This window comes from Anser anser, assembly GCF_964211835.1.
Source record: "Anser anser genome assembly, chromosome: 6".
Classification (NCBI taxonomy): domain Eukaryota; kingdom Metazoa; phylum Chordata; class Aves; order Anseriformes; family Anatidae; genus Anser; species Anser anser.
In genome coordinates, this window is record NC_139726.1 from 3,264,358 (window position 1) to 3,290,570 (window position 26,213).

The 26,213-nt window shown below is 38.7% G+C and overlaps 1 protein-coding gene across 2 annotated transcripts in view; it reads left to right on the top strand.

The window, feature by feature from the left end:
* LOC310901250 (uncharacterized protein) overlaps positions 1–26,213 on the top strand; it is a 721,588-nt gene that overhangs the window by 315,877 nt on the left and 379,498 nt on the right. The window lies entirely within an intron of this gene.

Consider the following 26,213-nt stretch of genomic DNA (forward strand, 5'->3'; position numbering starts at 1 on the left):
AAACTCAAAATTTAAGAGCTTTGGAGAAACAGGGATTGGCCTTTGTGCTTCTCCTTCTAACATGAACAAGCATGTGATTGCCAGTTTTACATTGTTTATTCATAGGGAGAAACAGAGATGTGGAAGGCGGTTGTGATCAGAAATATTTCCATTCACAGCTGGGGAGCCAGAATTTTATTTTGTTTCTCTAAGATGTTGAATATCAGAAGTAGAATTTAATCATGGAATATAAAAAATGCAATAACATGGTATACTCCAAAAATATACTTTTCTTCTGGAGGGTGGCACTCACAAAACCTGTAAAGTTTTGCCATTCCCAGCTTTGTGCACTGACAAACACGACTTCCCTGCTTCTTCAGTGCAACTTCTGCTGGTTGGCTGTGGTTGGAGGAAGAAATTGTAGCTCTAAGCTCTAAAGGATATCCAGCATTCCTTATACTGTAACATGCAAGGAACTCAGGCTGCTGGATGTTACAATTCCAGATCAAAGAGCTGTTTCAAATGGGAAAAAAAAAATGTATATATGTATATATAGTTACTCTATATATAGAGAGCAGTTTAGATGAGAAGTATCTCTCTCATATATCCAAATAACCATCAGAGAGAATATCCTCCCTGCATGGCACTGAATAAGGACTGTGGCCCAGGCAAGGGGCCCCAGAGCCCCCCATAATCCCCCAGCAGTCCAGAGTTTCCCAGACCTGAGAGTCCAGTGCAGGACCTGGCAGCAGGTGCTTTCCAAAGGGATACCCAAGTACGGAAGTGACATTTATATTCAAATGCTTGGCAATATGCACAGTGGGGTATTAGTGCTATGCAATCAGTTGCTCGCAAGTCACAGAATCTCAATTAAAACAAAGAAAATGGCATGTTTTTTCTATGAGTAATAGAAACCAGGTACTTCAGTGAAGCAAGATAACTTCAAGAGCTAATGAATAAATAATACCAGTGAATGAATAATTTAAGTGTAGTGTCAGCTGCCTTGAACAATCTTTATCCTTGAAACAATAAAATGTGACCACGTTGGGTATAACTGTGTAAAAAGGCTATGGGACTACAGCTTTGCTTTTAGGGAGCAGGACTGTAAGACCTCAGAGGATGCTGAGCAATAACTATCCCATGCAGCGTTTGCCAGGGAGTGAGGACACTAAACTCCTACCCTGTAGTTTAGGAATGCTCCATGGCATTTTATTCATTGCTCAGCTGGGGAGCATAGAGTCAAATACTGTTAGGTGATGCTCATTGAGGTATTTCAGCCACGTAGGGAATTGTAGGGACTTAAATTGCAGCTGATGTATAGGTAGGAAACGGTTTTTCTGTGTGTTTCTACCTAAAAGATGTATGGAAATGTTTCACAAGTCAAGGGAGCCTTTAACTACTCCTTGCTTTATTTAACGTGGCTCGTTAACATCATTCCTCCAGGTGTTTTCTGTAATTGAAAACTCAGGCACAGGCAGCCCTTCTGCAAAGCTCACTTCTCTAGGTACGTGGTGTCCTTGCTGGTTTCCAGACCTGGCTACCATGACATGTGAGTGACTCTTCTCTGTAGGGAAAACAGGAAGGTAGACACTCTGGTGTCCTCTGGGAGTGCTCTGATACGGGTGGCTTTGGATGAACACAGCAAATCTGGGCTTGCTCAATCTAAAAGAAAACAGGACTTTCTCTGCGAGAGAAAGAGGATTGCTCTCATTATTTCTGTTATGTATTTCGTTCCTTAGGAACTTTGTTTTATTTGAAAAGGTGGTTGCTTTATTATTATTATTATTATTTTCATATGAATTAAGGATCTTTTGAAAATGCCTAAAAGGAAAACATTTCTCACTTGATCTTTACATAGTGATTTTCAATGCATCTTTGCATAGAAGACTTTTTTAAAGTTATTTGAATAATTCAGAAGTCTGCTTTCACTCTTAGAAGACATCTGTAGAGTAAAAAAAATATTGCAGTAAAGACAAATTCAAGATGTGTAGTCCTGTAGAGGAATCTATTTTCTGAAGTTAATATGAAAAAATGAGAAAACTAAGATACCTCTTACGTTGCTGTAGTCTGGAGTAAAACCATAGTTCTACTTTTATGACCTTAAGCATTTGGGGAAATGCCATGATGCCTATTAAGCTCTCTTGAGCTGTGGTAATGTTTTTAATATTCTGCAAGTTACAAAACTGACTATTTCACCAAAAAGTTCATCATTTGTATGATGGATAAATACAGCAGAAAAGTAGAAGTCCTAGGAAGTAGGTTAGGGATTGGAAAAAAGCCTTTTTCTCTACTTTAATCTCAGCACTTATTTGCTTCTCATTTCTCCATCTTGCACTACAGAACAGATCTGTGTTACATGACTGGGCCACCGCAATTAATTTGAACCAGACAAGTGCCACTGTTCATTTATATATACAAATACCAAAAAGACAAATGTAAAACCAGTCGAATTCAACCATGGTATTATTTTTCTTTCTTCTCCTTATATTGCCATAACAATAAAAAATGCTGGATCAAAAATGATGGGAAAAGTAAGACTATAGCTCTTCAAAAACAGGTCTTGGTGTGCATATGTCCTTACAGAGCTTAGGGAAAAAAGATAGTATATCTTCACAGGAGTGTGGAAACGTTACTGAAACTGGAATTGCTGAGTTTATAGTGGGTGAAAGCCAATGGTAGTTGAGAAGGGAATCTGGCCTTGAGCACACATCTGCACATGTCTGTCCGTGCTGCTATCTTTGCTGTAATAGCGTTTATAGTGATTTAGTTGCAATAGGGTATGGCAACAAGAAGGTGCAGTGTTAATAAAGCAAATTACTGTGAGTGAATATATTTGAAACTGGGAGTCCGATCTCTGTATTTTGAATTCCTGAGCTAGTTGCAGGATTTTAAATCCTCCTTCTTGTCCCTGAGGTTGGGGTTTGTTTAATCCCTCTTTCCTGTTAGTGGTTCAGCCAAGATATATTATAAGCAGGCAATCAGGTGAGTGAAATAGCTGTGGAAACAGGGAACAGGGCAAAGACAGAGGTCAGTACAGTTTTTTAACCTTATTAAAATACTATTGTGGTGCCGAAAATACGAATTCCACAGTTAAGCAGACTGGAATCTACTTCAGGGCAGATATCCCCCTGAAAGCCATAAGAGATGAGGAAAAGGAAAGCGCTCTGTCTGTGCATTGTTGTCCAATAGTATCGTTTTGAGCTTAAGAAAATGGATATTAGAAGGTTTATCATTTGGGAAAGCACCTGCTCTGGAAGAAACACATGCTACAGCACAAAAGACCTTCATTTAATGTGCAGTCAAGACTGATAATTAATATTAAAAGGACTAAGTGAGGTGATGGAGTTTAAACTAAACAAACAAATAAGGAAACATTAAATTGTGTAGGAAAAGATTATTAGCAATTCTCTGGCAGATCCAAAGCAATGAAAACTTTTCATTGTACTTTCCCCATATTATCAAAATACAAGACCTGGAGAGAACGAGAGAGAGGTGATGTTGGTGCTGCCCAGTGTTTTTGCTAAGATTGTAATGGCACTGTTGTACATTATGGAAATTATTGGTTTAGAGAGTACGCAAATTCCTGGCAAACATTTTAGAGCTGTGTTGGTGGGTCAGGAGATACTGTGCCCAGAAGTGTCTGTTGGCTTGAAGGTGGTTCAATAAGAACTTGTTATAGGTGGACCGTTCACCAGTTTCTGCATTAATAGAGGAAAGGAGCCACCATATGCCATGATATAAAAATATCTCACTCAATAAAAAGGTGGAGACTTTTTATTTAACTTCAGATTTAGGAGTTGCATGTCATCTGTTTTCTTTGGTTTGCCTCAGACCTTTGGGGAAATAAATAAGAATTTTGGATGGGATTTATTTCATGTAACTTCAGCCACCTGGAAAAAGCATTTAGCCTAGCTATCTACACAGGCTACCTTTAAAATCAGTGGAGATAAATATTTCACCTCTGTCTTAGACACACCTCTTAAGATGGTATCTGTCTTTTCACGTATTATAGGCCACAGACTATTTCCTGAATTAATTTCTGCATCAAATCTAAGAACAAGGTTTACTCGTAGCACACATTTTTGGAAAGATATGAAACTGTATTGTTGCTGTTTTTTGTTGTACTGGTGGGAAGTCCAATACACTGCAGTAAAAGTTAAATTAGTTAAGTACTTTATACTTCTAGCCTTGATCTGGTCTGGGGTAACAGTAGCTGGATATTATATCGTGGTGGGCTGATAAGAAGTGCCAACAGTTTCTATCTGCTTTTCCCCCATGGAAGGTGGAAGGTGTGTATTCACTGTGGTCAGTTCAGCCTCTAAGTAAAAGTTTTTTTTAACTTAATCAGTTGACCATTTCCATGGGTCTTTTCTAAGACTCTCCATTTTCCCATGACTGCTTCTGAAGAGTTGACACCGGAGCTTAGATGCAATGTTTGAGTAGTTGCTGTCTGCATACTTACTACAACCTCAGTGGGTATCTTGCGCTCCACTCAGATTTTCACATCTGAGGATTTTTTTTTACCACTAACACTGTCTGTTCTGAGAAGATTTATGTTTGATTTCCCAGAAAAATACCTCTGCATTAGTCAACTTTCCAAATCATTGTTTCCCTTTCTCCAATCTCATTGCTTTCAAATTTGATGAAATAGCAATTATACCTTTTCTTATTTTCAGTTGATGTTTTAGAGTCAAGACCTCACTCTGTCTCTAAAACTGCTCTGTAAGGATGCCCCATTCAAAACTGTGTCTTGAATCATAGCCAATCCTTAATCCATATAATATGTGCTGGGTTGGTTGTTCTTTACTGTGGCTTCTTAATCAAGACATCATGTGTGAGGAAGTCAGATGTCTCACTGAAGTGTATTGCATAAACACTGCTTTACCTTTATTGCCCAAATTCATAAACTCATTAAAAAATCAGGTTTGTGGCACAATTAGTCTTCCAAAAAAAAATTATTAATTGCACTACACATAATTCTTTATTAAATTGTATCCTGTATTAGATGTTGCTTTGCTTTGTCCCAGATATAGGTCAGGCTGGCAGATATATTAAAAACCTTTCCTTTTAAAAATAAATAAATGAATAAATTAGCTTTCTTCTAGTTACATTTATGCTCCAGTTCTACCGTCTACTTAGTGTTGCTTTCTCATTTTCCTTTTTCCATAAATAAGTTAGGAATAATATTGAGCACTTTTTCTTTTCTGGCGTTATAACTTGAGGCTTTAAAAACAAAACAAATAAACAAAAAACACTTAAGTTCCAGCAGTTCTCTTCTCCATCTTTTGTTACCCTTACCAACTTTATATGGGTTCTACTTTTTCATTTATGTTAATCGCTGATGATCATTTTTACTTTGAGATAAACATGGAATCCTTATTAGATTTATAAGTATTAAATATTTTGATAAGTCTTTCTGGTGAAACTTTGGGTGGACTGGATTACCTCTGCATCAAAGTACCAGTTGTTGTGTTCCACAACTTCTGTCAAAGTGGAAATTGTATAATAACATGGAAGTTGAGAACTAGATATAAGCTAATCAAGTTTCATCGATGTTCCTTATATGTTTTTATGGAGTTTAACATATATCTATTCAATCATTCTTCTCCTTGCTCAAAGTTGTTGGCTTCTTTTCTCCTTTAGTGAATTGTATTTCTGTATGCTCCCTGACTTCCTCTTCTGATACTGATGCTCAGAAAATGGCCCACTTGGTCATGCAACCTGCTATTCAATTAGTCTTCGTTAATGAAACAAATTTAATTCATGACTTGACGTGGTCTGCAAAATTTGTGGAAAGAAATGTTCTTTCTTTCCCCTTTTTTTCTTCAACAAAAATGTATATTAAAAAATCTTCATTAGTAATTAGAATGTGGATGAAAATGCAGAAGCTTTAGAAATTGTGTGTGCGCCTCAGGGCTCTGTTCCATCACCAAAGATCCAAAAGCTTCTTGACACACGTTTGTGTTAACTTAGATCAGAGCTGTTGCTTGAGATCTAACCAAGTGATTCACTACAAACTCATCAGGGGTATCAAATGAGTTTATTTCCACAGTTTGTCAGAGACTGTGCAAAAATGAAATGAGGCAGAGAAAGTTCGTATTAAATGTGTATGGAAAAAATGACCCATGCAAAAAATATTGAGAAGGGCACGCAGGAAGGAGTTCATGGGCAGGTTTTGTTCTCTGACTGTTCTGTTTCTGGGGCTGTTTTGATGTTTCCTTTTAGGGAAAATGCTTGCTATCATATTACTAGTTGTTCTTTACCTCTGGCGCCTTACACTTTTTTAAATCTCTGCTTGTGGTGAGTTCTTCCTATAGCAGTGGCTTAAATTGTGGCAGGTGAACAATGTCTACAAAGGATTGTTAGTCTCATAAGCAATAATGTATTCAAAATAAGAATTTTGCATGGAATTTAGCAAAAATACTCATAACAGAAATGTATCTAGGCTCAAATGAAATGTGTGAAGAAACTTAAAAAATATATATATATATATATATTATTGAACTTGTGCAGTAGCTGTTAGTTGCATTTCATTGCTAGCACCAGGGATGCTTCTGGGATGGATCAACCTGTGATTTCTCCATAGGTGAATTTAGGTGCTGTAACTAGGAAGCAAAGAGAAGGCCATAAACAGGGATGCAGTGCTTCCAGGACCTGGTCACTAAATCATCCAGGCCCTCATAACGAGCCTCTGCTGTGTTAGGCCCAACTCATGCTTCTTCTGATAGTGCTTGCTTCAAGGATTTATAAGCAGGTGGGGTATTACTGGGGCTATACCACACTCCATTAAAGCTGTCACTGTGTACCTGCAATACGGATGCAGAGTCAATTAGAAACCTGATTGGAGCTCCTAACCTCTGTGTTTTTGGCTGAACTGTCTATGGCACAATTGATAACTTAGCTATTATGCTCTCTGCACACATTTGGAAATTTCTTCTTTATTTCACTACAAACGCATAAGGCCCACAGACCTTGCTCCCACAGAATGATGGATTAGGAGGCTCTTCATGGTGAGTCACTTTTGGTTTGATTGGTTCCGATTTTCACTACAGATGCTTTTAAGGAAGAGAGAGGGCTACATTTTCTCTTTTTGGAACGTAGGGCTAGAAATGCATTGAGATAACGATGGCTTCTTGTTCGTGGGGATATGGGCTGTTGTATGCCTGAGCTGGAGGTGCAGGAAAGATGCTTCACTCCTATTAATACTGATAGGGCTTCTGGGCACTCTTTACTGTGTGATGTGATGACAAGAGTACAACTTCATCCTGTTTCCTTTTGGATCTGTCTAGGTTCACTCCCCGCGGGGTGCCAGCTTGGCCATGGCTGACCAACCCTGGGTTCAGCCTACAAGCATCTTGGTGCCCCTCTGCCGGAACAGTCCAGGACCCCCCTGCCATCCCTCTTCCCCTACCAAAACCCAAACTCTGATCTTTTAAATATTAAAACAACACAGAGAGGTAAATCTTCTTAACAACACATGGAGAATTAAACAGGCAACTTCCCTGGGTAATAATGGAAAGTTTTGTAGCTAATTCCCTACACATACTGTGCGGAAAATGAATCCCATAAAATACAAATAACTTCTCCCTGAGCACCTGTAACTTCTTCCTAATATTTAAAATTTATTTACATTTCATTTAAATAAATTTTAAAATTGCAGCACAAGCTCTGCGTGTTTGCATATCTGCACTGTGTTTGTGTCCTATGAACCACTTTTGTAGAAGGGGGGATTTGTGGAATAAAATGCAAAGGTAAATAATAAATGGTCACATCTTGCAACTTGGAGAGCCTCTCCTGCAGTCTGGCCACTGCTTTGCTTGGGACTCTTAAGGAGGGTCTGACAGCAGTTGAAAATTTGTTGTTATCCATTAGGTTGCATATTGCATTTATTTTTTTTCAAAACTAAGGCTGTGTAGTTATGCTGTGTATTTTGTACAATTTAATCTTATATCCGCTACCAGTTAAAACTCTTCAAGTGTGGGTACTCAGGCGCTGATGGTACTGTGGCCTAAAAGGAAAATCCAGAAAAAAATAATCCTTTTTTCATCCATTCCTGAGCCAGGGCAGGGGCAGAACCGCAGTGCTCTCCAAGTGCAGTGGGCTTGATCAGTGCTGCTGCTCCCTGTGTGTCAGCTCCAGCAGTGAGACGATTTGTCTGGGGCTGTAAAATGCAGAATTGTTCTTTAGGAAAGGAAGTTTGCACTCCATTGTGTATGGATACAGTAATGCGGACTGTCCAGCAGATATGCTGATCTTTGGGTGGGGTTAGTCATGAAGTCTGTGAAGGCATGCTGCTCTCTCAGCAGCTCACCAGATGGGCCAGGGCCCCCAGAAAATAGGTTGTACCAATTTTTTAGTGATTCAAGATATGAAGGCAGAGAAAATATTGCTGTTTGCTGTAGTTGTCTTCTGTAGACTCATTTAAACAAACAAAATATCACTCAGATCTAGCATAATTCTCAGGCAGTCTTATCGATGTACAGAGAAAGCAGACTGATAAGGGCTACAGGTAACAAGTTTGCTGTACAGCATGTACCTGGTGTCCCACCCAGCCTGGGTGTAATCTATAGAGTACAAGTGCCAAATGGTATTGTAAGTAAATTGCTGAGGTTTGTATTCTCAGGCATACCAGCAGTATTTACACGAATTGATAAAATGGCTCATGGCGTTATAGAATAGGTTTTAATCTTATGCAGGGTAGGTAGGTTTGTACTGTTTTATTTGACCCTTCTTTTATGTTGCTTTCTATGCCCCGGTATAGAACCAACCCAATATAATTCAATTCACTACTACTTTACCCTTCAGTTAGAGCAAACCTACAGTGAGCACACAAAGGCCACTGTGATGGTATCTTCTTTGATCTTCAGCTTGCTCAATCTACTTCCTACTGTGCTGGCTCACAATTTCATTTTAATAGTTAAGTAGTTTGGACATCATTAAAAGAACTGTGTCTGGAGGCAGTGATATGGCACTGATCAGTTTGTCAAGTAATTCCATTAAAAAAAAAAGAAAAAAGTTCACAGTTCTGTCCTGATATGATGTAGAAAAAATGTCTCATTAAAAACAACTTTTGTAAAATACTTTCACCCATTTCAACTTAAAAAAAAAAAAGAGAATAATTTCTGGAGACTAGCTCTTTCCAGTCTAATACATCATCATCTTTTAATCTCCAATAGATCCTATTTTTTTCTAGCAATTATTAATAATTTTGTTGCCCTGCTTAATTTTCATAAGTGGGCTCAAATATATTTTTGGAAGCTCTACAGACGAAGGACCGGGCTATGATTCAGGCTAAATGCCCGTTCAACATGAAAGTCGGGTCAAACGCAAGCCTACCAGCCCTGGGCAAGATTAAAACCTATTTCTTCCAAACTGGGTAGAATGAAATGTGGTCTGTAACCTTATTTGATGATTGTGTCCACAAAATGAGTCAGGTACCTATCTGTCAGTGGATGTAGAATGCCTCTATATACTTTCCTATCTACCACCTTAATCCACGGAGTTACCTGAGTTTCCTCCTATAGACACTGCCAAGGGGCTGGCGTGCCCATACCAGGGCGTTAGGTCAGAGGTCTCATTGACATTCTCAACCTAGTACTCATTTATATTTGATTCACCTGATTTTTTCAAGTAATTTTCCTTTATTGATAGTTATCTAAGTGGCAACCAAGTACTAATGTGCTACTGAATGGCTGTTTTTCTCCAAGCCTGGCATTTGGAGAAGTTAACCTGGAGGTAGTGACCATTTCTGACATTTCTGTTTTGCATGATTTGAGGCAGATCTTACCCTCTCCTTCTCAAATCTTAAGGAAACGTGTACCTATTGCGTGCTCTGGGGTGAGGTTTTCTCTTGTCTTTTACTGCCAAAACTGTTCTGCTTTACCTAATGAGGCACTTGCTGAGCAGGAGGTGGGCTGCAGCTTGGTGGCTGATGTCTTTTGTAAGATCTAGAAGACAGAGTAATTTTGCTGTCTGCCTTTTTGCTGCTAACGCATCTTCAGTGTATTAGGTAGGTAAATTGAGTGAGTAATTTTGACTAAGTATGCCATTGTACAGTGAGATAGCAAAAAAATTTGGTCCCAAAATCTAGATTATTATTCCTGGAGGATAATCAGGAGGAGTTGAGGAGTTGCTGGAGTACAGAGGCAAGGGCAGGATGAAACATTGGCTGACATGATGATGTGCAGCTGTCTGTGATCTCTGCAGACTAAAGAGAAAACCAGAGGGGGACACAAACTAGTCCCAGACCAGTTTGCCTTAAGGTGTGTCACCCTGTTTTAAGTCTCTGCATTCACAACAGATTTTAGACTGTTATATTAAGTGATGGTTATAGAGACAAAGGTGTTTCACTCTGCTATTATTAGAGTAGAAAATATGTGGGCCCTTGTAAGTTTTCAGAGTGGTATTTCTAATTGGTCTGAGTTTACCCTGCTGTGTGGAGGCAGAACTTTTACCTGTATTAGTTGTTAATCATTCACTGTTTCACCTGATAACCCACCTACAGCCAGGCTGGAGAAATTCATGTGTTTGGTCTGTAAATCCATCTTGTCTGGGGGCAAACTGCTACCAATGCCACCTGCTCTTGCGAAGGACTGCTGTTTCTTGGGAGAATCTGCAGATATAATACTGTTTCTTGAAGGTGATTTGGGATTTCAGTTACTTTACATATGCTCAAAAATGTTTCTGCATGCAAATCTGGTGGATAGAAGTGTGTGAATACTGAGGTTCAATTAAGATGGCATTAAAAACGTTGCTAGTTTTAATCTCTCTGTCCACATTCTGATGTAGCTGTTTTGTTTGTCAGATGGAAAATAATAGATCTGAAAGTTGAAGTTTAAACAGAGTTGAAACAATTTATGCCCAGCAAAGGCCATAAAGAAGAGCTACTAGATGGAGGAAGATGAAACGATTCTATCAAAAGTGCTTGTCTGCAGTTTTATTTTTGCTTTGTTATATTCCTTTCTAAAGACTATACATTAGGTTATGGTAACTATTAATACATATGTAAATTCATGATTTCTGATCCATTTGTCTAAGCAGGTATAATTTACCTGTAAGGATTGGATATGAAATAATTTTCAAAGTATAAGTGAATGTAGATCTTCGGTTTCCCACCCTGAGAAAAAAATAGCGAGACAAACCCACAGAGAATACCTCAAGCCCTGGTATCTCTTAAAATAACAGATGAAAAAAGAAATTTGAAAGCAAAACGAAGAGATAAAGAAGCATCAGCCGCTCAAACCCCCTAGGTATTATACCTTCCAGTGTGCACCATCTGACTGACACACTTCTCCATATGCTGAGGAGGAGAAAGAACTATTCCCAGCTAACCCACAATTATGCCTTCATTATTTCTTTTTAATCTCCTCAGAGTTCCCATAGGGCCTCATATTTGGTTAGATGAATGTCCCTGCAACAGACCAACTTAGAAAGCTCTGCAAGTCTAGAAGAAAACTTTCATGTTATGTTTAGTGCAAATTTGGTCCTGAGCTATTTTTATCTTCTCACTCTCCTTTTTGTTCCATCATTAAACGAATTATTTTCAGGACTGCCTTCAATCTCTTACGGAGTTGAAAGATTTGTTAGTAGGGAATAAGGATGATAGATATTTTAGTAATAATTTTTCCCTGTTGTGTTTTTAGAGGTATTTCTTTTTAGATGTTTATTTTTCTGTAAATTAGGTGATTTTTAGGTGTAAAGAAGGATTAGGACCACTTAGGTAATTCTATAAGCAAAATCTCTAGATTTCACTGGAAGTAATAGTGGGGCCTATCAGTCATGTCAAATGTACTTTATATATTTCATACTCTGTTCCATGCAGTTCCAGCTGAGATAAAATGATATAAACCGAGATAAGTATTTTTGCCTACCTATTTTGGGTGTAAAGTTATTTTGCTTGGGGGCCCAAAGTATGAGCAGTATAGTATTAATATGATGAAATTGCTACAATTATGTTGTACTCCTACATTACCTTTGATGTGATATTTTGCAAATTGTTCTGTGCAGAATTATTTTGCTATGGTTACATTGTAAATGTCATTTTGTGACGAGATACTTCAAGATGTATATAATGACTTATAATAAAGTTTATGGAAGAATCATAAATAAGAGATTAAAATCTTATATATTCTAATGTTTTTTTTTGCATAATTTTTCTGTACCACCTGTCCTAGCTGCCTGTATTTGAGCATTATCTTTCTTTTGTGCTTTAGAGTTTTTCTCAGTGAATTTATTGCTAAAAGAAGGTGAGAGAAGGACAGGGCTGGGTCTCATGTCACTGCACAGTGTCTGCTGTGTTTCATGATGGTGTTTTCAAGAGTTAAGCTGATTGGTAAAATACTCGAATCTTCCATGGACTCGAGCAGATATCTTTTCTTTAAGACCATCAGCCTCTGTCTCTGGTTCTCAGCTTCTGTCAAGTTTGTAGCAAAACCCACTTGCAATAGTAGGTTTTCTGTTGTGGCTGCCAAGTCAGTCAATTAATAACTCTTACCCTTCGATTTTTGTTAGCTTCAGGTAATATCTTTGTCTCTATCTGCCCCTACTAAATTTAAATGAAGTGATTGCTTAACGTATGAATCTTTGGAGGTTCTTAGCAGGTCCAAGAGAGTTATCTTCTTATTCCCTGTTGTTTTTAATGTCAAAGTGGAAAAGTGGGGAATGGATCCCCAAAGGACAGTTTGAATCAAGAAATTCAAAAGCCAAAATCCACTGAAATACATGCAGTATTGACTGGAATAAATGTGTGTGATGAAGAAAAGAGCAGCAATTACAGTATATTGAAAAGACCACATTTCTGCATTTCCAGAAATTTAAAGAAAGAAGAAATAAAAACCACATTTGTGGTCATACTGCTAACTGGAAGCAGGAAAGCATTGCCACTCTGGAGCAGGGTCAGACACAACCTTTTACTGTGGGTTGCGGATGAAGGCTGCAGAAATACACTTAATGGACTGAGAAAGAGGGTGTTGAAAATAGATCCATGAATGATAATTTGAAAAATAAGTTGCCAGTCCCAATAACATTCCTAAACCCACATCTTAGAAAGCATTTATGCTATTTTTGGAACATTATGAAGTCCATCAGAAAGCGCAATCAGCTTTGAATGCAATAAAATAAAAATCAGGTTTGCAATTATGGTCTGGTTAAAATCTCCAAAAAGGTGGGGGAGGAGGAACTCTTTCTGAGACAGAATTTGTAATGGCTTTTGTAATGGAAGTAGTCAATAGCTATTGGTAATCTTCATATTTCATTGAGAGTAATTGTCTTAGAGAAGGTGTTTTACTGGATTGTCCCTTAGTAAAAAAAAATTATTTAATCTTTTTTTCTTTAATTGGGTTAAAGCTGTAATTTAAAGTGTTTAAAGGACATCTTGTTCAGTTAGATACATGCTGAAAAAATTAAAGACAAGTCAATAAAACCAAGATGCGTTTATTAGACCATAAAGCTATTTCAAACATGACATGGTATGCTGCTAATGAAGAAGAAATCGAGCTCGGTGGGATGCAAGAAACTCACCTTTCCCAATCCTCCCACCCCAGGTTGCTGAGTCTTGAAGCACAGTCATGGGGAGGGCCTTGCATAGATTTTTGTTTTGTTTTTTGTTTTTCCCTAGTGCTTGGGAGACCATGTAGGTCTGTTTGCAGGTTGGATCTAGGTGCAGACCTTATGCAATATTTTCTTTTTATGTCATATACTTGCCAGGTGGGGCTTGCTATAGAACAAGAGGTTTGTGGTACGCTGTTCTCTAAAGAAAATGGATGTGAGGAGAAGGCAGCTCCATCCCTGGGAAATTTGCTGCCCAGGACATCTTTGCACCTCCTCCTCTTTGTGACCTCCCACTGCTTGCCCAGGCTGATGTGCTGTTGAAGTGCTGGTGTAGGCTCTGCAGGCTGACGTAGTCATGAGTACAATTGGTTTGAAAGGAGAATGAAAAAAAAAAAAAAAGAGAATTAGTCAGGTTAAAGATTTGGGCTGGAAGGAAGGGTGTTGTTTTATGCTTGTAAACTCTTATTAGAAGGCCATTTGAAATGTGTGTCAAGGATACCCAAGAGATCTGGCTTGCTGCTATCTCCAGTCTCCTTTTGAAGATGGGAATCTGAATACTAATATTGCCATTGTTCCTGTGATCATGCTAGAAATGACCATCACTGGTGGATATTGCTAAGTGATAGCAGCCTTTGGAAAACAAACCATGGATAAATAGCATGCCCTGTGTGTTTTTAGTGTGTATGAATTTTCTGCGCCCTTCCCCCAGTTTTCTTTTTGTTGTTGTTAATCCAGCGATAACTTCTCCTGCAAGTTCATTCCTACCCCTAGGCTCAGTCTCTTAAGGACATACTGTGAACTGATGCTTAATTAACCACCTGCCTCCCCAATAAGAGCTCACTCTGATATGATCCTGAAGGGGCTCTTGATGTAAGAAAACCCAGATTTGTTATTACAGTCACTCATTTTATATTGCTTTGGTGTGTTTCATGTCATAGCAGGCAGGAAGTGGGGAATGGTATCTCAGTAACATGTTTTGTGTACCCATTTTCTTAAGACATATGTGTTGGAGATGAAAATTAAGGTCTTTGAAGGAATTAACTGAGAAAAGCCATGTGAGTAAAATTGAATCACCTCACTTTTAAAGTATCTTTTAATTCTTATTTTATTTTTTTGCTTTGTCACGAAGCAAAATTAGTTTAAGATTTAAAAGTCAAGGGATCAACCAATAAGCCATGATCTGTGGACTTTATACCCAGACTCTTAGCTACTGTTGTAACTCTAGCAATCCTCAGTTTGTTTAAAGCTGAAGTGCTTTGAATTAAACAGCTACAGCAAAATTAAGTTTTCAGACCTGGTGATGGAACAGATTTAATGAAAATTCTATTTAAAGTTGTGCTGTGAGGGCGATATTATGTGCTTGTACTGAGTGCCAAGTTGTGTGCCTGTGTATTAGGCGGAATATATAATCTTGCGTGGTTGAATTTTCGGGCATGGATATCACTCAGCAGAAGGAAATGAACACATACGAATAATGTTCAAAGATAATTATGCTAGTTTTTCAGCCTAAATACCTTGGAATCTACAAAGACAGTTCATAGACAAAGGGGACACTAGTAAAATTCACTGCAATAGATTTCTCCATTCATAATGACAGGAACATCTCTCTCAATATTACTTAGCTAATGAAGGAATAGATCTGCTGTGAAGTTCCTAGGAGGCTCATTTTCTTGAGTACAGTAGTAAAAGTTAGCTGATGAATGACCTAAACTGCTTAATGTTTCTACTTATAACTTCTGAGCAGCAAGGCGTATCTAGGAGAGTACTGAAGGAGTTATCCTCAGGAGGCCCCAGTGTCCTTGTAGGTTGTCAGAGTCAATGAGCCAGGTTTATTTCAAATGGCTCCTTAAATGAACATTTATTTTGTGCCAGTAACACGTTTTTGATTAACAGCTCCTTTTGACTAATTTGCTTCCCAAAACAGCCCAATAAAGGACTCGTTTAAAACATAATTAAAAGCATGTTATTGCTAGTAGTTAATACTGATTAAAACAGGCATTAAGACAATTATCGTTGAAGGAAAGTAAGCACCCCGTAGTTAGTATAGAATCCATTCTTACAGTTTTTATGCATTGCATACAGAAATGGGCTGCCTGCCAAATTTGCGGAACTTCTTATTCAGCACTTAATTGTATCAAAATTTGATTCCAATTAATTTTTTAATGGACAAGCAATCTGACAATATTTGTGTTAGATATTATTTTTTGTTTCCTTAGGATACTCTCATTTTCAACAAGTTAAAGTTAACATCATCTCCTGCCTGGTTACCAAATCGACTAATAAGAATGAAGTTTCCATCTTCTTGTGCTTCTTACTAATACTTTAAAGAATGTAGTTTAAAGAGTGGGGTTTCTTCACTGGGCTACAATTTTGGATCTTTATTTTGTGCCTCTGCAACTTCAGAATGAGCAGTTCAGTAGCAGCGTTTAAAAAAAAAAAAAGAAAAAACATGAGCAAAATTCTGACAGGGGTGGCAGTTATTTTAGGTGCTGAAACAGAAACCAGCCTGAAAATTGTAAGCACTTAATGTCTATTTTTGGTAGTTGAATAGACAGGAACTTCACTTAGAATATATCCTGAATTCTAGAGAAAATATGCATTGAAATATAGAGATTAGGACACTAATTATGAGCCAGTAGCTTTTTGAAAATTGCTGTACAGAAAGTAAATATAAAAATGTTTGTCACCACTTCTAATCCTTACCTGAAAGTTCAGTTTGTCATTTAACATGTGCATTTCTGTCTTGATTATCTTGATTCCATAATTTCTCAGCTACAGTCTACATTATACCATTGCAATTCATAGCAAAGAATAATATGTCCCTTCTAATCCATTTTAATTTAATAAATTGTTAAGAATGCATGAAAATTTCTGAGGTTATTTTTAGCAGTTACATCTTCTTCAGTTTGAGATTTTGTGAAAGAACTTTCCTTCATTGTTGATTTCAGCTATTTCTCCTTCACATCAATCTAGTAATAGATTGATGTCTGTCAATCTATGATTTCTGTCGTATTGGACAATGACAAATTATTACCCAATCTCTTAAAAATGGACTAAAGGAAATATTGTTCTAATTTTCAAATGTGCATTCTGTTATATTCATTTTTATTAAAATAATGAATAAAATAAGTATACTAAATATTATTTAGCACAGAGCTTTACACCTATGGCTGTACATAGCAGGAGTGTGCTCTCAGCCTCCGCGTTACACTAGGATTATGAGGGCGAGCTGTTGGGGATCTGAAATGTTCTCCGGCGCCAAGCTTCAATTTCTAGTTAAAAGCTGTCTGTTGCAGTGGGAGCAGAGTGGGATGGATGTGTCACTGGAACTTTGAAGTCCGATGGACTTGAAAGGCAAGTGCATTGTCTACTGCTGTTGGTGTCTGTAGAAATGAGTCTCTGAAAGCAGCTTTCCTACCTGAAGGGGCTGCCGTGGGTCCAGCATCTCCTGGATTCGAGACTTTCACAGTAACCTCAGCTAAAAAAGGAACAAGTTTCCCAAGTTTGACAAGTATAGAGGATGTAATGTGGCTAATTAGGCTAATCCCGTGGCTGATACAGCTGATTGCTGTGGGGGAAAGTAACTGGAGATAGTGTGGAGCTGCTTTTCCCCAACCTGAGATATCTCTAGGAGGAGGAAGGCATGAAGATTTTCAGCTTGTGGGTTGATGCAAAAAGCAATCCACTTGTGATTGCTAGGTCTGGAATTGTTCTTTTTCTCTGTGCCTGCCACACTGTGGTGCCCCACTGCTCAAACACCGCTTTCCTAAGTGCGTGGGGATCCGCCCTGCACAGGCTGTGTCCCCCATCCACCTGGGAAACCTGCCCTGCATCAAGGAGCCAAAGCCACCAGCTTCTGCTCTGCACAAAACAGTGCCAGCAAAGATGGCTTTTGTATTCCTCCTTGGTGCACTGTTTATTTACTGTTTCATTGCTTAGGTTGCTGTGCATATGTTGCTAGAACAGTTGTTCACAGTACATACATTAAATAGAGCTTTTGATAATATTGGCTACAATCGATATCAATAACAGCCATTACATGCTATAACATACTACGCCCACAGTGGGCACACTAATAGTTTCTGGAAACACTGAGCAAACAGTTTGAGTTCTATGTCTACTGACAGCAGGCTTCCTGGTGTGAAATGCAGGCTTTGCAAGCACCCCTGCTCTGGAAAATATGAACTTGCCATTACTGCTAGACCACATCTAGAAGTAATTGCTTGTGGCAAGGTGACCGGTACCTTACTTGGTTAGTGGTCCCAAAGCTTCTGAGATGTAACGCTGGGAGTCTGACCCTAATGTGTAATGCCCTCAGTTTATAAGTGTGGGAACCTCTCCCTTAAATGAATCCAAGTATAGCTGAAACCATCTCTGAAAGTACTTGATCCTTTTTCCACTGCAGAATCTTGCTGACCTCCTTGGGTGGGGGTTAGGTCTGTGATCTGGGTGGAAAGACAACATTTTGTCTACTGAAGAGGAAAAATGAAAATTATGGCATTGTATATAATTAAAATATCATTTTTTTCCCCAGTTATTCTTCTGAAAATATCAGATATGTATGCAAACGTCTCAGGGGAACTAACATCTTTCTCAGTTTATTTGTTTTAATTAAACTGTTAGTTAATTCTTGATTCTTGGGTGTAAAGAGAGGGAGAGAAATCATCTGAAATTATTCAGTTACTATAGTTTAATGGATTTTTAACAATTACAGAATGAAAAGCAACAAAAATAAATAATACAGTTGTTAAAGCTAATAATGTAACAAAGGTAAAAAGACATCCCTGTAGGCTAGAAGAAGTATTAAAAAAAAACCAAACAACTCTACAATCAAAGACTAGTCAGCTTTCTTGTTGTTTTCCCCCTAGATGCTCTGGTTATTAATAAGATGTTTGCAAGAACATCTAAGGAGTGTGGGGCAGTAAGGGAGGAAAAAAAAAAAACACAACAAAATAAGACTTTGAAAATATAGCAAATAGGTGATGGAAGTTGGGCTTAGTCATAGACTAGAGGCAGAATCTGGCGTTTTAATAGTGATTTGGAAACATGAGGTTGTTAAAGTCCATGTGAATGCCTGTGGTGACAGAAGGAGAAGAGGGGAGGAAGGAAGAGGGGCTGGTGCACTCAAAGCAGTCACTTCTGATGGAACTTTGCAGCAGCAACCTGAAATGTAAAGAGAGATTTTCAAGTGCAGAGGAAATAATGTTCCTGGTACAGAGTTATGAAATGTTGACAGCCTGGAGAGTTGTACCTGTTCCACAAAACTGTAACTTAGATGAGATTTATAGGAATACTTTGCAAGATTTAAGAATAGCCTGGTTAGAAATAAGGGATGAAGCTCAATACCTGTATTGTGTGAGCTTAAATTGTCCGTATTAAAAAAGAAAGGTAACAACAACAAAGAAGAGGTGTGAGAAGGGGGTCCTAAGGCTTTCAGAAGGAGACGTGGGCATACACTCCCAAAAGGAAAAGATAAAACCCGAAGATGACCTGCTTCTGAAGGTCTTGCTTCTGGCTGATAACCAAGAACAAATGCTTTGAGATTTTGGGGAAGGCTGGTTCTGGTGGACTGTAGAGATGAAGTGGTTTCCATAGCTTTTAGAGACAAATACTAATCTCCCACCAGCACAGGGTGCTAGAGACCTGCAGAGCTCCCTGTCTCCCTGTGCCATTGTAGTGGGATGAAGAGGACAATTCTGAGAGGAAAGGAAATAAGAAAGGAAACAGAAAAGCTTATTGAGGGTTACTTATTTTCCCAGTGAAAACCTACACCTGTAGAATGAAACAGTGGAGGCTGGAGGGGAAAACTGTGGAGACACATTTTGACAGCTGTTTGACCTGCGAGTGCTGCGGAGCTGTCAGTGAAGCAGTGTGGTGGAGGTGACTATGGCCCTGGGTGCAGGTGGGATTGCTCCTCTCCTGGGGGCTGCCCGCCTGGAGGCGCAGGTGGGCAGGTCTGCCAAGGGTGGTGGGACACGTGTGCAAATGTTGAACCCTGCCATTGACACAGTAAGGCTCCCATATAGCAGCAAGGAGCAGAAAGCACCAGTCAGGTTCCAAAACAGGCTGTGAAGATGCTTTTCTTGTAGGCAAAATCTTCAGCAAGTGACCGAAGCAGATAAATTAAAGCCCGCAAGCAACGATCCATGTGCAAGGACATGGGCAGAAAGTTGTGCAGAAAGCTTCCTACTTCAGCCCTGCCTTCCCTAGTCACTTTGAGCTTTTGGTATTTGAAAGTTAAATTTCTAATTTTATTCAAATAAAGCCTGGCTTTCTTGCGTTTTAAAGCTTTTTGGTCTTTAGGGATCACACTGTAGGTGATGGTTTCAGCAGATCCACTTCAAAGCTTTGGCAGATTCAGTGTTCTATCGTAGCATATACTAATTAGTGAAGCTGTGGGCCAAATTCCTGTGGGATATAACCCAACAGATACAATAGTATTATGCTGGAATTAATCCTCTAAACCAAAACTGTAAACCTGTGCACACTGAAGTCCATGGCAAATTTCCAGTCGATTCCAGTAAACATGGAGATTGGGACTTGATGAAGAGATTGGAAAATCCTGTGAATGCTCTAGGATTGCAAATAACAAGACCTAGGGCTCTTTTATTCCAGAAGGAGAAAAAATGTTTGCTTAAGGAATGTATAGTGTATTGAAATAACAATGTGAAACCACAATATTGATGGTAACCCATTTTCATGTTTGCTCAACATAAAAAGAAAACAGGGATGTATAATGTGTGTATCTAAATTTACAGAGAGGGTATTTCTCATTTATACCTAGAAGGGGAAATAAAAGGTATATATTTGTGAGATTAAACAAAAAACTGAGTCAGTAAAAATAGAAAACTAGAAAAACTTTATTCCCAATTTTAATGTGTAGTATTGTTGCTGATGTCAGATATATTTAGCATTTGACAGTCGATTATAAATGAAAATGAAGTGTACCCTTCTTAATCAGAAATGGTAAGCTCTAAAGGTATGTGTTTTGATACATTTTTTGCTTCCAAACCCACTCAGAAAGCCATTGCATATCAAAATGTTTGAGATGTCTTCCTTGCTGTGGCAAGCCTTCTCCTCAGTTCTGTAAAGGCTAATAAGGCTATGGTTTTGTTGATACATTTAGAAAGAGTGTATTTGGAAGGAAAAATTGGATGCTGAGCTTTTGTTGTGATAGCTCTAAGACTCTGTATTTTGGCTTAGAGTTCTAAGACTCCATTTGAAGAAGGAAAAAAGGAGAGAAACCAGCAGAAATGATTCAGGTGTCAAACAAAAATCTCTTCCAAGAATAAGATTTATTTCACTCTGTAACCCCTTGCCAGAAGTTTGTGTTTTTGGGAAATGAAAATTTCTGTCTTGGTGGTATTAGTAAAGCAAAACCAGCTGAGCACATTCAAACAATGGACAGAGTATGTCTCTGCTAATTTTGAATTTTCTGGCTTTTGTCACTGTATGTCACAACCATAATTATTATTTAAACATAGAGGTGAACTGCAAAACAGAAACGAAACTTTAGCTGAGAAATGCTGTATGAAATAAAAGTTCCTGCTAAGTCGTGCAAATCTTCAGCATGGCCGCACATTTTAATGTAACCTTGTTTGATATTTCATCTGCCATCTGAAATTAGCCTGGTGTAATGAGAAGATCCCAATGAAATATTTATGTGCCAGTGAAAAATAAGTTTGTAAGGGGGTTGCTGTGGAATTTGGGCATTTACTCAGATTGCATGGTAAGCAGAGATTTACTCTCTCAGCAGAGACCCTGACAGCCTGGTCCTTACCTGAGACCTCTTGAGAGCCAGGCCCAGTGCTGGGGGTGTCAGGCTTGCCTTCCTCCTTCTAGTTGGCAGATCGTTTCTTCCAGTTAATGTGCAACATCACGATGCAACTGTATTTGGGGGTTTGTGCTTGTCTGGTATGGAAAAGTTCACCTTTTAGCAAAATTTCTTTTTGAGTCTTTTTTCTTTTTTTTCTTGTTTTAACACTCAAGAAGAGCCCACCTGTAGCAGCATAACAAAAATCTTTGTAAATATGCTCCCTGTCTTGAAATAGGTAATTTGGAAATAACACAGCTTCACAGCTATCTGTCTTCACTTCCAGTGCAGGCAGGTTTAGCATTAGAACTGCTGATAGTCTGCAATGCTTGCTATATTGATAAGAGTTTTTTTTTTAAACTGCTACAGGTTTGTTAGAAATGATGCTTATGTTGTAAGGTTCCTATATTTTAGCGAATGTGTCCTAGGGAAGGATGAAGAAATCTTGCAGGTAGGCACTCATTTCAGTACTGGGAAACACTACTTGCATTTATTGACGTCACTGTGAAAAACACATCTGACAGCTTAAAAAATAAATGTGCGGTTGAACTTGTTTAAAAAAGTAAATCAATAAAATCTTGGATTTTATTTTTTAATGTACATGTACATATGCAGGGAAAAATCAATGAATCTGTGCTCACTGTTCCAGTGCTCTTTCACTATCTCTAGCAGTCCAGCTTCATCTGTTTTATTCTTTAATTTTGGGGCTATTAGTTTGGCTGTTTGGAGGGCCTGCTGATAGTTTCTGAATGACTTTAGCTATAAGTAGCAAGGGATGGGAAACTTGAAGGAGGGAATCAGGTCCCATCTCAAACTACCTCTCATCTATACAGTTAATCAAAAAAGATAAAGAGGCTTTTAAATGCAGGTTTATTCAACATAACATTGCAAAAAGAGACCCTTTTCTGCAGCAGCTTCTGTGCTGGTTGCTAAATCAGAAGAGAACTGAAAGCAAAACCTTGCCTAAACATTTGAGAGTTGTGCTGAAGTGCGTGGATTGAGTGGAAATGGTGGGTTACTCTTGCATGCAAACAGTGGACAGAGTGGATTTCAACATGGATGAGACATAGGACCTGCTTCGGTAATCATCAAAATAATTATATGAAGTACCTTCCTCACCTGGAGGGAGGTCTGACCTTTGTGTAGTTTTGTAAAAGCTATTCATTATTTTATTTCTCCCCATGAGAAGCAGTTTCTATGTCCATCCTTAGAAATACCGTTATGTACTATTTGGTAGATCTGTTCAAGTAAGCTGTAAAATGTTAAAGAGAATCCTGAATAATTAAAAAAAAATGCTATTGGTAACAGTAGGCAATATGATATTAAGTCACTGCTGTTCATACGCTCTGGTCTCTATTGCGTTCTTTTTTTTTCTCCTCTGGAACAAACTAAACAGGCTTTGGCAAAACAGGATCTTATAACATCAAACTGTACTAAAGGCAGATTTCCACAAAGTGCTTGCACAGCACAGAAAGTTTAAGTGTTGGCACCAAGACAGGTTTGTGTGGTACAGAAGAATTCTTATATTTGAATGTTTCTATCTTACAAGCCTTTATATGTCAAACTTTAAGTGGAATTGACTGTTTATCCCAGTTGATTTTGACTAGTGACGCCTTCCAGGTTGGAGGGCGCTCACTTCACTCTGTTTCCCATCAGCACTCCTTGACTACCGGCATGTGGTGCCAATTTGTTCCTTCTGTACAGAGAAGAAAAGAAGTTTGGATTTAATTTTAAGCCTTGACACAAGGTTTAATTTGCTAAAAAGGGGAGCTGTGCCATTGTAAATCTTGGAGGAGACACCAAGGTTGCAAAAATTGTCAGCCCAATCTGTTTTAAGCACCATTTCAGTCGTTCCATTAAAGGAACAATATTCCTTTTCGCAGCTTGTTCAGCTGTATGAAAGCACACCGGTTAACATGTAGTTGGCTATTTATTGTACCTTTTCTTGCTTTCTGATTAGGTTTTTGTGATAAGAGGAAATTTATCTGCCGAAAATGATTTATCAATACATTAAGGGGAGAAAAAAAAAGATTTGGTTTCAGGTGACTAAATGTCAAAGCACAGTAGTTTATGCGTTTACCATAAGGAGTCACAAAGCGAATAAAGGGTGTTCGCACTGAAATCTCCCCAGACTTACAGAAATAAGTGCATTGCAGCTCTATTATTATTGTTTTCAGAAGAAAACTGTGGTAGAGAATATTGCATGTAGGAAGCCAATATTTTTTTTTATTCCTGGTGTCAGACCACACTTAGCTTTAAAGACCAGCTGGCCCTATGGGCAGATTCTAGTCTCTGCCAGGATGAAGTACGTAGTCCTCTTTCCTCACCCCTTCACGCTGTGGAAGAGGAGAGAGTTTAGCATGAAACCCCATGTCTCTGATGAGGTTTTGGTCATTAGTTTCAACAGGGTCAGGGCTTTAGCCTCCATCCCAATTCTTTGTCAGTGCTTTCTGATCCGTGATGATATTATCAGGAAAGTCAGTATGACATGATGAGATTTGGTAAATATTTACTTAAACTAGTCTGGTTTTAAAATAAAAATAACCTCATAGTTGGTTAAAACTCAGAAATTTAAAAGTGTAGCAGGAAAGTTACAATACATTAGTGTATCCTAAAGCTTTACAGTACCTTGTTTTAGTCCTGTTTTATTTATTTATTTATTAAGAAATGGATGTCTGACCCAACAGTTCATTTATGATCATCTGTCACGTAAGTCCTTTTTATTTCTTGGATTAAGTGCTGCAGAAATAATAAATCATAGCTGCTCTTTTGGCACTGTTCCAGCTCATGCTGTTAATCTGGGCAGTGTGCATGTGTAATGTTTTAAAGTTAAATTCTGCAAAACAGCAACTTTTTGTTAACTTTCTGCTATGACTGCCTGGATTAGCTTTTAGGATAGTTTCCCTTTTCCCACATACCATGGGTGACTAATACAGTGATTCTAATATCTTAAAGTTGTTTTAATTAAAATGTAAATACGTGTTTTATTCTGAAATATAAGAGTTATGCTTTCTTGCTCCTTCTGCTTATTGTGAAGAAAGCTTTAACCCCTTTTGGAGGGAGGGAAAAAAAAAAGGACAAACCCTGAAACCTCTTTTGATGTCTTACACTTACTGCTGTTTCTAAGCTACATATCTTGTGTTATTAACATGTGTTTTCTTTTTATTTCCTCTGATATGGTTGACTGAGTGGATAGATGTATTTACCCTGAAATGTTTTTCAGTATTAATCAAATTGAACTGTGATGTAGTATTACAGAGAAAACAGGGGAAATCAGAGATGTGCCACAAACTGGACCATTCATCAAAAACACTGCTTTCCTTTGGGTGTTCACAACTGGAACGAAACAGGACCTGGTTCTAAATTTCCAGTGAGTTTGCTGAACACACAAACTGCTAAGGCTTTGCCAAAACAGAAGGGAATGCGGGTCCTGTTTTGTTGTTGCCTAAGGACCAGGGTGCAATTGGGGGGCAGACAGAGGTGGGAGCTGTCGATGTTTCCCCACGTGAGCTTGGGAGCACATGGGGCAGCAACAAGCAGCTCCAGTCCATGTGGTTCAAATACTGGCCCTTATACCCCAAAGCACTAGCATTTTGATTCTTTCCAGATTTACGACCATGCTTGATGTTGTTCATCATGTGCCCATTCTGGATTAGAGGATTTATGGAGGGGAGGTGTTGGTTGTTGTACAGAAAGTTGTTTAGCCTGTTTATCTGTGTGCAGCTCCTTACTTATCAGCTCGGTCTCTCAGATATTTTTCTCTCTGTGTTTATAACAGGACAGTTGTTCCCCCTGAAGGTGAAGGAAAAATGGGCTCCCACTGCCTCTGTGGTTACTGTTTGTGCTTCGCTGTAACTTTGTAGTGGAAATACCCATTTAACCATTCTGCTGGGCTCAGTCAAAAATGCTCGTTTCTGAGTTGCTACATGTCACTAATGTCTGACGCACATTTGATGGAGTTGTGGGCATGATGTTTTAATCACCCATAACAAAGACCAGTTATAAACAATGTGCCACTTCTAAAAATTTAACCTGAACTTATGCAGTTCTACTCCAGTTAAAGAAGATAGATACTGCAAAAGAGTTTGCTTAGCCCATGATTCACGATTGCCATTTCCAGAGCGCAGTTATTTACCGTGATATACTTCAGTTATGCTAGTGAGTAGGATGGTCTTTATTGTGAATGTTTTGTATGTGGTGACAACGACGTTGATTTTAATGTGGGGAGTTGGTGAGCAGTGGCCTGGTTTGTGTGTCCATCTGATGTGGAGACCAGACTCAAATTCAAGAGCACCATGCTGGCTCCTGGTGAGAAAAGCCCAACCTCCCTGCTCCAGCCCTCTGACCACACCAGGCATGGGGATTTGAGTAAGTGCCTAAAGCTGGCTGGAGGCCGGGGGTTTCTCACCTCCCACCAGCCTGCCAACAGCAGGAGATGCCATCAGAGGGATGCCATCACATTTCTCCTAGAGGGAGGCTGCTCCAAGCTGTTGTCTCCTCATTCTAATTGCCCTAATTATTTCCATTTAGGGCAAGGCAACCACTCTGTTTGGGACTAGCAGGAGATGCAAGGTCTTGTGATGAAGCATGACATTGTTTACCTGCAACAAACACAAACAGAGTGAGAAATCTTCTCCCTCGTGACTTCTGGGAACATTTTGGGCATCCTGTGCTGGTCCCCGCAGACAAATTGCATTTGTAGGCACGCAGTGCTTGTGCAATTAATCAAGCATGTTCTGAAGCCAGCGTAATTTGGAAAGATGACCATTTATAGAAGATTTGTTGTTCACTGACCGCAGTTACAATTATCTGGGAGAACAGATAGGTCAGATTTATTTAATTTGCTTTTTTTGGTAAAAGCAGTATATTTTGT